At 39.3% G+C, this 15708-nt stretch overlaps 1 protein-coding gene across 2 annotated transcripts in view; it reads left to right on the top strand.

Annotated features, from left to right (window-relative positions):
- Window positions 1-15708, top strand: part of rb1cc1 (RB1 inducible coiled-coil 1) — an 81195-nt gene that overhangs the window by 3710 nt on the left and 61777 nt on the right. For both annotated transcript variants that reach the window (XM_062980370.1, XM_062980371.1), the window contains exon 2: window positions 14565-14685. The gene's annotated coding sequence lies outside the window, so the exon portion shown is untranslated. The remainder of the gene's footprint in view (window positions 1-14564; window positions 14686-15708) is intronic.

The following is a 15708-nucleotide window of genomic DNA, read 5'->3' on the forward strand; positions in this document are numbered from 1 at the left end:
GGGAGGAAGGGGAAATGAATAAATCTGTTTTGATCAGCCTGGTTGCATGCAACTTAATTTGCATTTAACCTCCATGTTTAACAATCCCATCATTAGTGATAGCATTTTTCACTAGTATAGAAAATCAACTTATTGAGCATTTAAATTTTTTATTATGCTCACTACAGTGTTGTCTATAGGCTTCAAAGATCACTGATGGGAAGGTATTAAGATTAATCAATTCCTAATGTAGAAAAATTTTGAACTTGATTTTGTCGTTTCACTCTCATCTGATGAACTATATACGCCTTACCTGATAGAGCACAGACTTGTGGAATCTCCTTTAATATGTGTTCCTATTCAGCAAACTAATATTAATAAAACATATATTATATTTACTTGAGTGTAATGTGCCATCAAATACATCAGTTTTGAAGATGCACCTAAAAGAAAACTGGTTGAAAATGCTACATCGATGGTACCTCACCCCAAAGAAATTAAGTATGTTGTATAAAGGTTCAGACAACAAATGTTGGAAATGTAAGATTAAAGAAGGGACATACTATCATTGTTGGTGGTCTTGCAAAAAGATAACGATATTTTGGAATATGATACATAAGGAATGCCAGAAAATATTACAAATTAAGTACAAAATGAAACCCGAAATATATTTATTGGGGATGTTCGAGTCTAATCTTGTTGGTAATCTTAATAAAGAAAAACTACTAACATTCCTTACGACAGCTGCAAGAATGGTTTTAGCTAAAATGTAGAAACTAGAACATATTCCGGATAAAGAGGATTGTGTAAATAAGGTATTGGAGATAAAAGACATGGACAGACTAACATACCTATTAAAAAAGAATCCAGGCAGAGGAGTAAAAATGACTGATTGGTCAACAGTGGAAGATTATATCAATGTGAACTATCAAGTATAAAAAGAGATGTGGTAACTTAAACTTGAAAACCAAAAGGGAAAGAGATTTTGTTATTCTTAAGAAAAAATACTAAGAACATAAAACAAATGGAAGAAGAACGGAAGTCAATGTGTAAATATAGCCCCTTCCCCCCTCTTTTTTCTTTTTTTCCCTTCTCTCTCTACTTAGTCCTATCTTTTTTCCCTACTTTCCTATTCAAAGATTTTTGTTTCCCCACTTTCGCTGTATAAAACTTTAAGACCTTAATAAAAACTATTTAATTTTTTTTGAAGATGCATGTTACTAAAATTGATTTGTCCTCAAATGTAATGCACCCAACAGTGCATGCATAGTGTGCCAGGGAGGTAGGCAGTATGAATGAGGCCATTTGAGAAGCCATGCCCCTCCATCAGGCTGAGGCTTGCCAGCCTCATGCAGTTCCCAACTTGCTTCACTTACACAAGCCTTAAAAACCTCCCCCTTGATTTTGAAGGCCTTGTGAATGAGGCCAGTTGGGAACCATATGGGACTGAGGGGCGGGGGGGGGGGGCAGCAAGCAAAAGACCCCAAGAGCCGCCCAGGAGACAGAATCTGCAGCTAAGCAGCAAGAATGTCTGAGTTACCATCTGAGTACTTCTCGGCCTGGTAGCATGGAGCCCTGAGGCTGCTGCCACTACTAAGAACAGCCTCTTTGCTCCCTGTCTGGCCCCTGGGGTTCTGAGGACCTCCTGGCATTTTTACGCATGTGGGTTTAAGTGTGGGACTATTTTGCACCAATGTAAAGCAATGTAGCCAAAAACACTGAGACTTGAGTAAATTTGGTACTTTGTTATTATTGAAACATGCAAGCTATTTGTTTCAGTGTTATATGACTTGTTTCTTATGGCTTATATGACAGGTATTAGGTACCTGTTACAGTAGAGTCTCACTTATCCAACACTCGATTATCCAACATTCTGGATTATCCAACGCATTTTTGTAGTCAATGTTTTCAATATATCGTGATATTTTGGTGCTAAATTCGTAAATACAGTAATTACTACATAACATTACTGTGTATTGAACTACTTTTTCTGTCAAATTTGTTGTATAACATGATGTTTTGGTCTTCATTTGTAAAATCATAAGCTAACTTGATGTTTAATAGGCTTTTCCTTAATGCCTCCTTATTATCCAACATATTCGCTTATCCAACGTTCTGCCGGCCCGTTTATGTTGGATAAGTGAGACTCTACTGTATGTACATAAAAAAGTCAGCATTGTTTTTGCATTAGAGTATAACTCTGGAAAACAGGGTGGGTGGAATCCCACTGGGTGACTGACCTTCAGTGAATCACACACTCTCTGCCCTCAAAAAACTCATGCATGATAAGTTCACCTTAGGGTTGCCATAAGTCAGAAACTGCTTGAAGACACATAACAGCATTCGTACATGGATGGTAAAAAAAAAAATCCAAGGTAATGTACTTGACAATGTTTTAGTACCTACCTAGGGTTTTTCTAGTTCTTCATTTTTCCTTGCCACTACTTAGTCATGCTCTCAGAGCAGGAAAGGCACTGTGAAAGAAATCAAAAGAAAGCTTGGGACATGTAACTCTCTGAAAGCAATCAAACATAATGCTGAAAGGTAAAATAATTTCATTAGAAGGACACAATCTGCAAACATGATCCAGTCATTTTCAGTTTTAAAAATAGTTTGCCCCAAAGATGTGTCAGAAAGTATGTTGTCCTGTAATTTTTAATTTTGCTTAAAGGATGACTTGGAGGACTGTTGTTAGCTGCTGTTAAATTGACTTCAACATATGGTGACTTTATGAATGAGAGACCCCAGGTCATGCTGTAATCAGGGCTGCGGCTTCCTGGATTGAATCTATCTACCTATAATGACATTTTCACTTTTCCTACTACTTTCTACCTTACTGAGCCTTGTCTCTTCTCATGAGTTGTGTTTTCTCATGATCTGCCCGAAGTACAATAGTTTAAGTTTAGCCATCTTAGCTCTAGGAAGAATTCAGACTCAATTTGCTCTAGGACTCGTTTACTTCTCTTTTTCGCAGTTGAGGGTACCCACAGAATTCTCATTCAGCACCACATTTTTGGATGAGTTGATCCTCTTTCTGCTAGCTTTTTGCACTGTCTAGCTTTCACAAGTGTGCATTGAAAATGAAATTACATTGTCATAATCTTGATTTTGGTATTCATCAAAATCTGACCATCCCTTAATATTCCAATCTCTTCTGTAAATATTCTTACTTTTCCTCCATTTTAGGAACATGGGCTTTGGAGCCAGGTATTGTAGATCTTAATTTCCATCAGCCCTAGCCTATTGGGGTACTGGTGAGGCATGGAAGACAGAAGTGGGAAACTATGGTGTGACTATAGGTCATTTTTCCTGATGGATTTCATTGCTATGTTGTTGCTTCAAATTTATTTAACATTTTTACATGTTTTAGCAGTAAGAACAAACCATTACATTTAGTGATTATGTTTGTGATTTGGGAAAACTTGAAAATGAACAACATGTAAGGCAGTGGTTCTCAACCTGTGGGTCCCCAGGTATTTTGGCCTACAACTTCCAGAAATCCCAGCCAGTTTACCGGCTGTTAGGATTTCTGGGAGGTGAAGGCCAAAAACATCTGGGTAACCCAGGTTGAGAACCACTGATCCAAGGGAACTTAACTTTATAAAAATAAATCTTGGTGGTTGTGTCATGGGGAGTCTGTTGGCTGTAAATAGGAAGCTTGTGGGTTCCATAAATCATTTGGATCATACTTTATTTTTCCCTGGTGTAGTATTTTACAGACATCTATAAAGGTCAAAGATGCAATTACTTTTAGTAAAGAATAGAAGAGCATATACTTTAATTAAGCATTTAATTGTATGGCACATGCATTAAAGGAAAACCAAAATTTACTTAGAATAATATAATAGTATAACTGGATTATGCATTAGCTGCATTCTAGATGTTTTATTATGCAGACTTTTAAAGATACTTCGTTTAAACTTCATGGACTTGTAGCATTATGTCATTGGGCATTATGTAAACACAAAGGACTTAACATTCATAACCATAGATGTACAATGATGCCATGGCACTGTTGTAAAACTAAATTGTACGATCTCTAGCATCTTAGGACTATAGGAAAGTGACTTATCCTAGGTCAAACCTTTGGGCTGTATTGAAAGTTGCAGCTAGTGGCAATTCTCCTTTATTTCAGGTAGCTTTCCTAGCTCTTTGGAATTTCTGGGGATACATTTTCTTGTATCTCATTGAAATACCTACTAGGTCGGTTCTTGCTTAATTACAGAATTCAGGTGAAATAAGGTATTATGAAGTGATAACAGCGTGGGTTTATTATTCCTAACTTTTATTTGTCAGTAATTATTATTATTTTTTTACTATTTAAGGCAAAGAAGTGAAAATACGTTTCACCAGCAGGATATGGCATAATTCAGATATAGCACTTCAGAAGTGGCTTTATTTTAAAAGGAATATATTTATTCATTGTCTTGTGATATCTTTAAGAGGACTGGCATACCTACATAGTTATAAATATTGAATATTTTATGCTTCCTTGGCAGCAATATGTAAAATATGATAATAACTAGGAAAAGAAGATGCAGTACAGCAATGATGGGCTTTTCTTCAGTGTACCAAGCAGCTGTCACCACCCACAAGTCATAACGTGGCTCCAATATTAGCCATACATGGTGGGCACAGTTGACATGTGACAGTGGGATCATCAAAATGATGTCACCAACATCACTTTGCACATAATATACAAGTATGTATTCTACAAGGAACTCACCCCACCACAGACTTCTCATTCTATTGGGAACTGTAGAGACCCAGCTCAGCATGGCCAGTAATTAGGCCAGAAGGATTAGGGGAAATCCAACTCAAAATAGAGAAACAAGTTGTCCAGGAACACCTGGCCGCTCTAAATGAATTCAAGTCCCCAGTGCCAGATCAACTACATCCAAGAGTATTGAAGGAACTAACAGAAGTTATTTCAGAACCACTGGCAATCATCTTTGAGAGCTCTTGGAGAACGGGAAAAGTCCCAGCAGATTGGAGGAGGGCGAATGTGGTCCCTATCTTCAAGAAGGGAAAAAAGAACGACCCAAACAATTACCGTCCGGTCAGCCTCACATCGATACCAGGCAAGATTCTGGAAAAGATAGTTAAGGAAGTGGTCTGTGAACACTTAGAAACAAATGCGGTCATCGCTAATAGTCAACACAGATTTATCAAAAACAAGTCATGCCAGACTAATCTGATCTCTTTTTTCGATAGAGTTACAAGATGGGTCGATACAGGGAACGCTGTGGATGTAGCGTATCTGGATTTCAGTAAGGCCTTCGACAAAGTCCCCCATGACCTACTGGCAAACAAAGTAGTAAAATGTGGGCTAGATAAAATTACAGTTAGGTGGATCTGTAATTGGTTTAGTGAACGAACCCAAAGGGTGCTCACCAATGCGTTGTCTTCATCATGGAAAGAAGTGACAAGTGGAGTGCCGCAGGGTTCCATCCTGGGTCTGGTTCTGTTCAACATCTTTATTAACGACTCAGATGAAGGGTTAGAAGGCACGATCATTAAGATTGCAGATGACACCAAACTGGGAGGAATAGCTAATACTCCAGAAGACAGGAGCAGAATCCAAAACGATCTTGACAGATTAGAGAGATGGACTGAAACTAACAAAATGAAGTTCAACAGGGACAAATGCAAGATACTTCACTTCGGCAGAAAAAATGGAAATCAAAGATACAGAATGGGGGACGCCTGGCTTGACAGCAGTGTGTGCAAAAAAGACCTTGGAGTCCTTGTGGACAACAAGTTAAACTTGAGCCAACAATGTGATGCCGCAGCTAAAAAAGCCAATGGGATTTTGGCCTGCATCAATAGGAGTATAGCGTCTAGATCCAGGGACGTCATGCTACCCCTCTATTCTGCCTTGGTCAGACCACACCTGGAGTACTGTGTCCAATTCTGGGCACCGCAGCTGAAGGGAGATGTTGACAAGGCTGAGAGGAGACATGATAGACATGACTTGCTTTTATGACTTGCTGTTATTGTCTGATTATTGGTTTTATTGTTTTGTTTTATTGTTCTGTTTGGGCTTGGCCCCATGTAAGCCGCCCCGAGTCCCTTCGGGGAGATGGGGCGGGGTATAAGAATAAAATTATTATTATTATTATTATTATTACTATTATTATTACTATTATTATTATTATTATGTACAAATATGTGAGGGGAAGTCATAGGGAGGAGGGAGAGAGCTTGTTTGCTGCTGCCCTGCAGACTAGAATGTGGAACAATGGCTTTAAACTACAGGAAAGGAGATTCTACCTGAACATCCTCACCATGAACTTCCTCACCGTGAGAGCTGTTTGGCAATGGGACTCTCTGCCCCAGACTGTCACAAATAAACAGCTCAAGGGGAGGTCACAGGGGCTTACATGTCTTTACACTAATGCACAGAGCATGGGAAATAAGCAAGACGAACTCCAACTTTTAACACAGCACCACACGTACGACGTCATAGGCATCACTGAAACCTGGTGGGATGACTCCCATCACTGGAATGTAGCCATTGAGGGCTATAACCTCTTTCACAGAAATAGAACAAAGGGGAGAGGAGGGGGAGTAGCTTTATATGTCAAAAACAGTTACGTTGCAGAAGAAATGCAAGACTGTAATCTGGGAAACCAGCTTGAAAGCATCTGGATAAGAATCAAGGGAACCGGGACTCAAAAAGATCTCGTCGTGGGTGTCTACTACAGACCTCCGAACCAGGATATAGAACTTGATGAAGCCTTTTGTCAACAGCTGACCAAACAGGCACAAAGAAAAGATATAGTAGTCATGGGCGACTTCAACTATCCTGATATCTGCTGGAAAACAAACTCGGCCAAGAGCACAAAGTCCAACAAATTCCTCACTTGCCTTGCAGACAATTTTATGGTCCAGAAGGTAGAGGAGACAACAAGGGGATCAGCAACTCTTGATGTAATCTTAACAAATGTGGAAGACCTGATCAATACAGTAGAAGTCGTCGGATCCTTAGGGGCAAGTGACCATGTGCTCCTGCAGTTTGTGATACAATGGAAGGCTGAAACTAAGACAAGTCAAACATGCATTCTGGACTTTAAGAGAGCTGACTTCCAAAAAATGAAGGAAATACTGAGCAGCATTCCATGGATGCCAATATTAAAAGACAAGGGAGTTAATGATGGATGGGAATTTTTTAAAAGTGAAATACTCAAGGCGCAAATGCAAACAGTGCCAACAAAGAAAAAAAATATGGCACATGCGAAGAAGCCAGAATGGATGTCCAAAGAACTTCTAACTGAGCTAAAACTCAAAAGTGACATGCACAAGAAGTGGAAAAGGGGAGAAATCACCAAAGAAGAATTCAAACGTATAGCCAACTCCTCTAGGGAAAAGGTTCGCAAGGCTAAAGCGCAAAATGAGCTCAGGCTTGCCAGGGACATTAAAAACAACAAAAAAGGCTTTTTTGCTTATGTTGGTAGAAAAAGGAAGGAAGGCGATAGGGCCTCTGCGAGGAGAAGATGGGGTGATGGCGACGGGGGACAGGGAAAAGGCAGAACTGCTTAATACCTTCTTTGCCTCGGTCTTCTCACAAAAAGAAAGCCATCTTCAACCTCAGCAACATGAAATGGACGAAGCATTTGGGGAAATCCAACCCCAAATAGGGAAACAAGTTGTCCAGGAACACCTGGCCACTCTAAACGAATTCAAGTCGCCAGGGCCAGATCAACTACATCCAAGAGTACTGAAGGAACTAGCGGAAGTTATTTCAGAACCACTGGCGATCATATTTGAGAGTTCTTGGAGAACGGGAGAAGTCCCAGCAGATTGGAGGAGGGCGAATGTGGTCCCTATCTTCAAGAAGGGGAAAAAGAACGATCCAAACAATTACCGTCCGGTCAGCCTCACATCGATACCAGGCAAGATTCTGGAAAAGATAGTTAAGGAAGTGGTCTGCGAACACTTAGAAACAGATGCAGTCATTGCTAATAGTCAACACGGATTTACCAAAAACAAGTCATGCCAGACTAATCTGATCTCTTTTTTCGACAAAGTTACGAGTTGGGTCGATACAGGGAATGCCGTAGATGTAGCGTACCTGGATTTCAGTAAGGCCTTCGACAAAGTCCCTCACAACCTTCTGGCAAACAAACTAGTAAAATGTGGGCTAGACAAAACTACGGTTAGGTGGATCTGTAATTGGCTAAGCGAACGAACCCAAAGGGTGCTCACCAATGTGTCGTCTTCATCTTGGAAAGAAGTCACGAGTGGAGTGCCGCAGGGTTCTGTCCTGGGCCCGGTTCTGTTCAACATCTTTATTAATGACTTAGACGAAGGGTTAGAAGGCACAGTCATCAAGTTTGCAGATGACACCAACTGGGAGGGATAGCCAACACTCCAGAAGAAAGGAGCAGAATTCAAAACGATCTTGACAGACTAGAGAGATGGGCCGAAACTAACAAAATTAAGTTCAACAGGGACAAATGCAAGATACTTCACTTCGGCAGAAAAAATGGAAATCAAAGATACAGAATGGGGGACACCTGGCTAGACAGCAGTACATGTGAAAAAGATCTTGGAGTCCTTGTGGACAACAAGTTAAACATGAGCCAGCAATGTGATGCGGCTGCTAAGAAAGCCAATGGGATTTTGGCCTGCATCAATAGGGGAATAGCGTCTAGATCCAGGGAAGTCATGCTCCCCCTCTACTCTGTCTTGGTCAGACCACACCTGGAATACTGTGTCCAATTTTGGGCACCACAGTTGAAGGGAGATGTTGACAAGCTGGAGAGCGTCCAGAGGAGGCAACTAAAATGATCAAAGGTCTGGAGAACAAGCCCTATGAGGAGAGGCTTAAAGAACTGGGCATGTTTAGCCTGCAGAAGAGAAGGGTGAGAGGAGATATGATAGCCATGTACAAATATGTGAGGGGAAGCCATAGGGAGGAGGGAGCAAACTTGTTTTCTGCTGCCCTGCAGACTAGGACACGGAACAATGGCTTCAAACTACAGGAAAGGAGATTCCACCTGAACATCAGAACTTCCTCACTGTGAGGGCTGTTCGGCAGTGGAACTCTCTCCCCCAGACTGTGGTGGAGGCTCCTTCTTTGGAGGCTTTTAAACAGAGGCTGGATGGCCATCTGTCGGGGTGCTTTGAATGCGATTTCCTGCTTCTTGGCAGGGGGTTGGACTAGATGGCCCATGAGGTCTCTTCCAACTCTACTATTCTATGATTCTATGGTGGAGGCTCCTTCTTTGGAAACTTTTAAGCAGAGGCTGGATGGCCATATGTCGGGGGTGCTTTGAATGCGATTTCCTGCTTCTTGGCGGAGGGTTGAACTAGATGGCCCATGAGGTCTCTTCCAACTCTATGATTCTATGATTCTAATCAAGGATGATGAGCATTACAACCAAAATATCTGATGGTCACTAAAAGAAAATGTCATGATGGGTTGCATAGGTTCAGCCATAACCTGTACAAATTTCCACAGTTGATGAACATATGATATAGCTCTAAAATTACTCTGTGTGGAGATGCAACTTTCTGGAAATTTCCAGATTTACTTCAGGTTCCAGAATGGGTCTCTAGTTGAGACTCTGCAGGATAAGGAATTTGACAGAGGTACATTCTTAACTCGAAGAGAACAGTGCAGCTTAGACCAGTGGTCTTCATTCTGAGGGCATTGGAGTCTGTGTATATAGTCTCTCATCTACTAGCCATCTAGAACACAACACATAGCTTAAAACGTCATTCTTCATTAAACAGATTGCAACATCAGCATTGCATTGGAATGGAAGTTGCCACACTGCTTACAGGATTTATTTGCATTTGAAAGTTGTATGTCAGAAGATTACCTTGTGTAGTTTGCTCCATCACTTAATCCTTATACTTGTCTTAAATAAAATTGCATGTTTAGTTTCTACCTTAATTTAAGATAAAAATGCGACACTCATACAAAGGGAGATAACAGCTTTTAGTGGCTGCAGTTCTGTACTTTTTGGAATCTCTAGTATACTATTGGTGGTATGACCTATGAGGTTAACAAGAAAAATAATGCAGAGGAGGTGGCTGCTTCAGTAGATCTTGGCATTATGTGGTTATTGAGAATGGATCATTGAGAGAGGTCTTATCCATTGGGTACAGTTCCTTTCTGCATAGTTCAGTTGAGCAATTGCGTAATTGTGCATAGAGTCTTTGAATTATAGAGTTGGACTTCATGGGTATAGAGCCCAAACCCTACTTCATCATCATCATCATCATCATTTAATTACTTATTAATCGCCCTCTATCCAAGATGCTCTAGGCGATTTACAAGCTAAATTGTAAAGGATAAAAATACATACATACAAATATTGATAAAATTAACATAGATCAAAAGCTCTAGTAAAAAGCCATGTCTTAAGTGCTAGGGTAAAAAGCCCTAACTTAATATTTAATGCAGGATCTCCATTTAAAGCAGACCTACACAACCAGTGGCCTTCCAGATGTTTTCAGTTCCAGTTCCCAGAATTCCTGATCTTTGGACAAGCTGACTAGGGCTTCTAGGAGTAAGGAGTCCAAGACATCTGGAGGGTGACAGGTTGTGCAGGCCTGATCCAAAATATACATGGCAGGTAACTATCCAGTCTCTTCTTGAAGACATCCAGAGGAGAAGACCTCCACCATCCCTCAAGGCAATTGGTTCCATTGCCAAAGTGGACTCAATGGCAAGAAGTTACTTCTAATGTTCTATCGAAATCTACCATCTTGTAATTTAGAAGCAATTAGACCTAATTCTGTTCTTTGAGGCAGCAGAAAACAAGTCTCCATCCTCCTTTCTGTGACAGCATTTGAGATATTTAAAGAGTGTGGTTACAGTATGTCATTCCTGTTTTCTCTTCATCAAGCACAACATGTCCAGGTCTTGCAATCTTTCTTTATATGTTTTGGTCACCTATCATCCTTGTTGTCTTTTTCTCAACCTGATCTAACTTGTCTAGATACTTATCAAATAACTATCAATATAGGTTAAATTAATATTCACAATTTTTCCTGCACCAACACACTGCTAGTGCGTATTCAATTTATGATCAAGAATACATTTGGAGAGTTATCTCTTCACAAAAATGTTAAGAGACGTTCCAGTAGAACAGGCCTGCACAACCTGTAGTTACTTTGGACTTCAGCTCCCAGAATTCCTGATCATTGAATAAGCTGTCTAGATCTTCTGAAAGTTGAAGTACCAAATACTTGGAGGATCACAGGTTGTGCAGGCCAGTTCTATTGGAACATTTCTTAACAATCAAAGATGTACTGAATTTCCATCTTTTACTAATTTCTATTATTGTTCCATGCATCCAGGGTGTGACAATACAAAGAAAAGTACACAGGCTGCCCTCCACAGTTATGAATTGGATTTTTTCGGATTTGGTTATTTGCAGATTTCTTTAAAATATTCTTTTTGTAATCTCTGCGTCCTCCAGTGTGATTCTATAGTCAGCCTCTGACTGATGGTCATCATAGTCATGCTGGAAAACATAGATATCCCTGGAGAGGTGTACTCTAGGCTTTTTAAAGTGGGGTTTTTGTTTGTTTGTTTTTTTGCATTTTTCCACTTTTGCAGGGTCTTGCACCCATAATACCAGTAAATGTGGAGAGCTGATGGTAATGTGTTTAATCATTATGGTTTCACTTAGGAACCTCACAATCCTCTGTGACAGGGAATATGACTATAATTCTACATACAATAGTATTCCAAATGCGGGTGTACAGTACATTATATAAAAGGCATCATGATATTCAAACATTTTAGTCTCTTTTAAAATAATCTCTACATTTTATTTTTTCACTCCTGCTGTACATATTTCTATTTTTATTGAGAGACCCACTTCTCACTCCATATCTTTTAACAGATAATTTAAATCCCAATAATGAATATTAAAGTATGTGGAGTTTTTTTATACCAGTGAATGACTATACAGTAGAGTCTCACTTATCCAACACTCGCTTATCCAACATTCTGGATTGTCCAACGCATTTTTGTAGTCAATGTTTTCAATATATCATGATATTTTGGTGCTAAATTCATAAATACAGTAATTACTACATAGTATCACTGCGTATTGAACTACTTTTTCTGTCAAATTTGTTGTATAACATGATGTTTTGGTGCTTAATTTGTAAAATCATAAACTAATTTGATGTTTAATAGGCTTTTCCTTAATGCCTCCTTATTATCCAACATATTCGCTTATCTAACGTTCTGCCGGCCCGTTTATGTTGGATAAGTGAGACTCTACTGTATATAGTTGCATTAAATTTCATTCACCATGTTGTTATGAACCTAGTCTTTTTTTCACATGTCTTTATGACTAGCTCATGTAATATCACAGAGTTCTTCCCCCCGCTGGGAAAATTGTCAGTTTATTTCTGTTTATTCCCCACACTGATTTTGTGACTGACGGTGCATATACACTGTAGAATGAGTATAGCTTGACACTACTCATGTTTTGGCTCAATGCTATGGAATTATAGGAGTTGTAGTTGATAGTTGCCTCATCAAACTATATTCCCATGATTCCATAACCTGAACCATGGAAGTTAAAGCAGGGTTAAATTGTATTCATTTTAGATACATTCCTCATCATTTGCTATGTTGACTACGGCTTGTGGGATATACAGTCCACCGAGCTGTGAAGAGCTGCAATTTCTCCTTTTCAACATGGCTGTATGTCTGCTTTCCTCTCCCCTTCAATAAGCTTTGATTTTTCTGCTCTGGATTCTTGGCGCATAGCTGCCAAGTGAGGTGGACCTTGTATAAAGCTAAAATATTGTTTTTATATTGTGGTGTCTTAACTCTAAAGATTACACTGTGATTGGTTGCAGTTAGGATGCTGTTCCCTAATATGAACTGTGGGCAGATTAAGCAGAGACATATGTGTTGTCCTTAAATGTCTTCAGGGGGTGTATATTAATCATCACAGCTGTTATGTTGACATATTGTCATGCCAGCAGAGTACACAGGATCTAGACTAGGGAAGGCTAGTATGCCAGCGAGACTTGCCACCTTTTTTTATCCAAGATTTGGCCCATTTTTGTTTATTTCCACTTTGTAATAATGACAGTGCAACCACTGTACATTCACTGTACCCCAAATTTTGTAGTCACATCATTAGATGATATAACTACAACCATGTTTCATCATGCTGACTTAATTCCAGAACAGAATTGTACTGTTCATCTTTTTGTATCTTTTATCACAGCCTTAGACACCATGAGTCATTTAAAGAGTGAAGTTTAAACATTTGGTAGAATGAAAGTCAGGTAGTATTTGATGAGATTAATGATTTGCATATATAGCAGAAATATGTAATGTAATTAACTATAATTCAAAAGTTGCACTGTCTGAAATGGAATGATATTTATATACTCTAAATATAGAGTAGATATAAATAGTAAAGTTCTAATATGAACTGTGGTGTGTGCAATCTATAAAATATAGATTGTGAAATGGGTATTAAATGCTGCAGAGATAAACATGCTTTCAGCTGTGTGTGTTCTATGATCATAGTTGTGCAGGGGAAGGGGGACTTTTAAAAAAGAAGTGAATTCCTTAAATATCACACATTTTAATTAAATAGTCCAGACAATTCCAATTCCCTATACTAAAGAAGCATATAGTTGAATTTTTGATGAGATATTACTTCAGCGCCTAGGTCCTTTCATTAATTAGAGAAGCAGGGCAAATGGGATAGCTGTACTTAATTTAGGTAACTTACAAATTGCATGCTTGTTTCAAAAATGTGATCTTAACACAATTTGGCATATACAGTTTGGCTTATATGTACTAATAATATGCAAATCAGTCTAATTTTCTTACATATTATTGTGATAGCCCACAAAACAATAAACTGAGTAGGATCAAATATTTTGATTGCTAAATTTGTCTGAAACAGGTATGCCATCTACAGAGTTACGCATAAGTAATACTTTTAGCTGCCTTTGCTTGAAATTGTTTGCTTAATTAGTTCTCTATGAATTGTGCTAGATAGATACAGTATTCTGGAAATAATTTTCCCCACTCCAAGAAGAGCTACATTAAGTTCCTGTTTTCAGTATTAAATGGATCAATCAGTGGTCAGGATCTTCTTTCTGCCAGATAACTGTGTGCAGGAAATTGTTGACATTGGCATGTATGAGCAAGTGGATTTATTTTACAAGGTTAAGTTTGCTATACGTTCGTTGATAAAATGGTTACAGTATTGTACAAACATAAATCTCACTTCAGGCTTCTGCCCTGTAGTTTTCTTCACTGTTACTTAGTCTTCACTACCTAAAGTGTTTGGGTATTTTTCAGATATTCATCCAAAACTACTATCCAAAGTGGCTAGGGCTGATTGGTGCTTAAATTCAAAATGCCCGGAGAGCACTGGTATATCTACTGCAATTACCCCGTGGCTTGCTTAGTATTTCTTTTGTTCTGAGGAACAGACTTTACCATGGGCTCTACATCCGTTTGCTTTAGTTAGTGTTTTTGAAACAAAGTGTCATGCATGTTTCAATTTTCATTGTTAAAGACCTCCCTGTTGCATAAATACTAACAACTTCCTTTCTTTTTTCTCTCTCTGCAGCTCTTTAATTGCTGTATTTATTAGAAGCATCATTTTCTTGCCAAAGCCAAATGACAGAAATACATTATTTTGTAGTCCACCTGTTTCTAAAGACAGTGGTATCTCCATGCAGTGCCTGAAGGTAAGATTTCTTGTCTGGGGAAATAATAATAATAATACTTTATTTATATTCCACCCTATCTCCCTGAGTGGATTCAGGGCGGTTAACTACAGATATTGGCAAACATTCAATGCCGTAAGAAGCTGAACAAAGACAAGAATAACTAACTCCCCAAATCCTGAAAACAAATCCACCTCTGCATCAAAAATAACACATTATCAAAAATTAAACGGAAAACACAATCAATATACGATTTCACAACTAAGACTTAGGGAGACAAAACAGGAATCTAAACAAAACAAGATAAAGTTTAATTTTTTTTTAAAAAAAAATTGCAGACAGCAGCTAGAGTACTGCTGCTGTATGGTGACTTTTCATGATATTCTATGCCTCCTCTTCTTTAGGCTTAAAAGCATAAAGTTTTTATTTTTAAAAAAGGAGAGTAAGGAAGGGACCATTTCTATCTCTTTGGGGAGAGAATTCCAGAGGCGGGGGATGATCATGGAGAAGACCCCCTCTCATTCCCACCAATTGTGCTTGAGATGGGGATGGGACCGAGAGCAGGGCCTCCTCCGCTGATCATAGTGTTTGAGAAGGTTTGTATGTGGAAATGCAGTTTACCAAATAGTCTGGGCCCGAACTGTTTAGTGCTTTAAAGGTAATAACCATCATTTTGTATTTAGCCCGAAAGCAGACAGACAGCCAGTGGAACTGCCGCAACATGGGGGTGGTTCTCTTCTTGCATGGTGCCCCAGTTAGTAATTTGGCTGCTGATCTCGGGACCAGATTAAGCTTCCAAACTATCTTCAAAGGCAGCCCCACGCAGAGAGCGCTACAGAAGTCCAAATGGAATGTAACTAGGGTGTGGACTACCATGGCCAGATCTGGTGTCTAAAGGTATGGGGGCAGCTGGCACACAAATTTTAATTATGCGAAGGCACTCCTGGCCCCTGCCAGCACTTGAGCCTCCAGGGTCAGCAATGAATCCAGTATCACCCACAAGCTATGAACCTGTGTCTTCAGGAGGAGTGTAACCCCATTCCA

Source organism: Anolis carolinensis, chromosome 4 (assembly GCF_035594765.1).
Source record: "Anolis carolinensis isolate JA03-04 chromosome 4, rAnoCar3.1.pri, whole genome shotgun sequence".
NCBI classification, from domain to species: Eukaryota; Metazoa; Chordata; class Lepidosauria; order Squamata; family Dactyloidae; genus Anolis; species Anolis carolinensis.